This window comes from Dipodomys spectabilis, unplaced genomic scaffold (assembly GCF_019054845.1).
Source record: "Dipodomys spectabilis isolate Male_0828 unplaced genomic scaffold, ASM1905484v1 ptg000183l, whole genome shotgun sequence".
Lineage (NCBI taxonomy): Eukaryota > Metazoa > Chordata > Mammalia > Rodentia > Heteromyidae > Dipodomys > Dipodomys spectabilis.
In genome coordinates this window covers 4,985,751-4,987,669 of record NW_024870860.1, presented here as the reverse complement: position 1 = coordinate 4,987,669, position 1,919 = coordinate 4,985,751, and the positions used below count along the sequence as shown (strand labels likewise).

The 1,919-nt window shown below is 33.2% G+C and overlaps 1 non-coding gene across 1 annotated transcript; it reads right to left on the bottom strand.

The window, feature by feature from the left end:
* Positions 1-966: 966 nt before the first annotated feature.
* On the bottom strand, positions 967-1,073 carry LOC122121096. Its single transcript, XR_006149884.1, has one exon. It is a non-coding gene; the product is annotated as a U6 spliceosomal RNA (small nuclear RNA).
* Positions 1,074-1,919: the final 846 nt, after the last annotated feature.

Sequence of the window (1,919 nt, the reverse complement as noted above, 5' to 3'; positions counted from 1 at the left end):
TTTTTTATTGTAATAATACTGTGCAGAGGGGTCACATTTACATGAACAAGGAAACTAGTATATTTCCTAACAATCATTGTTAACTCCTCCTTTGTATTTCCCCTACCATCCCTTCCCTCCCACCTCCACAAGTACACTCCCCTCACCCTTCCTTCCTACGCCTAAATTGTAAAGTTCATTTTTCAACATAGTGTCTTGTGCATCTCATTGTTACAATGGGTCAACCTGTATCCCTATTTGAGCATTTTTTCCCTTCCCCTCCCCAAATTAGAGAAGCATACATACAAGATATAAGTGCACCAACTTCAAATACAGAGAAAACAGGGGTTATAGCATGGGGAGAAACATACAAAGAAACAAAAAAAAAATGACATCGCACATTATAAGTACGTTAGAAACAATAGCAAGAAACAAAAAAATCCACTTGTATCCCTATCTTGGGGTTCAATTTCTTTAACATCATCTTATCTGGATATATGCACATATCTTTTGAACTTTTCTGCTTATCCAAGACATATATTCGTTATTGAAAATAAGGGAAATCATGGGACCTATATTTATTTGGACTTGGCTTACTTTACACAATAATTTTTTTTCCAAGTCTTTCCATTTCCTATCAAATTGGGAGATGTCATTCTTTCTGATGGAGACATAGAATTCCATTGTGTATATATACCACATTTTCTTGATCCATTCATCTAATGGGGCATCTGGGTTGATTCCATATCTTAGCTATCGTAAATAATGTTGCAATAACTATAGTTGTGCTGGTAGTTTTAGTATGGTCTTGTTTATGATCATTTGGGTAAATCCCCAGAAGTGGGATTACTGTGTCATAGAGGAGTTTATGTGGAGTCTTTTGAGGAAACTCCATACTACTTTCCAAAGTAGTTGAACAAGTTTACACTCCCACCAAGAATGCAATACGGTTCCCTTGTGGCCACATACCTTTCAGCATCTGTTGTAAAAAATATGGAACGCTCCACGAATTTTCATGTCATCCTTGCGCCTGGGGTGTGCTAATCTTCTCTGTATTGTTCCAATGTTAGTGTATGTGATGCTAAATTGAGCATAAAACATTTTTTATATATAAAGTATAATTTTCATTGATTTTATTAAACTAGACAATTCAACAAAAAGTAAGTTCAAAAGAATTGTTGTGAAATTTTAGAATCATGTATTTCTTACATAAGCACACATTTAAGAATAAAATCAAGATAGACATGCCAAAAACAAAATAATTCTGGATATTTATTGCTCAAGAGATGTGTAGGAGGAGAAATTCAATTATTCTATACAAGGCACCTGTCAAAATGAACATTGCAGAAAGTGTTAAGGTTTGTTAAAAGTTTTAATGTTTTAAATATGCTTACTTTGGGGATTTTGCTTATATATGCCAAAAAATAGGACTATTTGGCAAGTATAAAACTTTTCTATAAAGTATTTAAGATTTATGGTAGCAGACATTAAGCATTAAGTATGTACATTTCAGAGTTTATGGAAACTTTATTAATGAGGAGTTGCAAAGTCTTTGTGTAAAGAAGCAGAGTGAAGAGTTAAGACTTTAACTACACAGTTTCTGTTAAAACTTTAGGGATTCCTTACTTTATTTGTTAGCAAGGAATAAATGATGATATAAGCCATAATGTACACATGTATGTTACTATTCACACACATACATATACACATGTATACATGCACACATGGAGAAAGACACATAATTACAGCCAACATAAGTTTCACCAGTTATTGAATATGCCTAAACGAAATACTTGGAACAATATGTGTTGAAGATGTATTTGTCTCTAAGAGTTCTTTTACCACTCTTCTTATCTCTTAAAACTGGTAGTTTTAGAGAGATTTGACTTACAAAATGCTGTACAAGTGATAGCAAGTCAATTGGGTATAAGTCATATGGT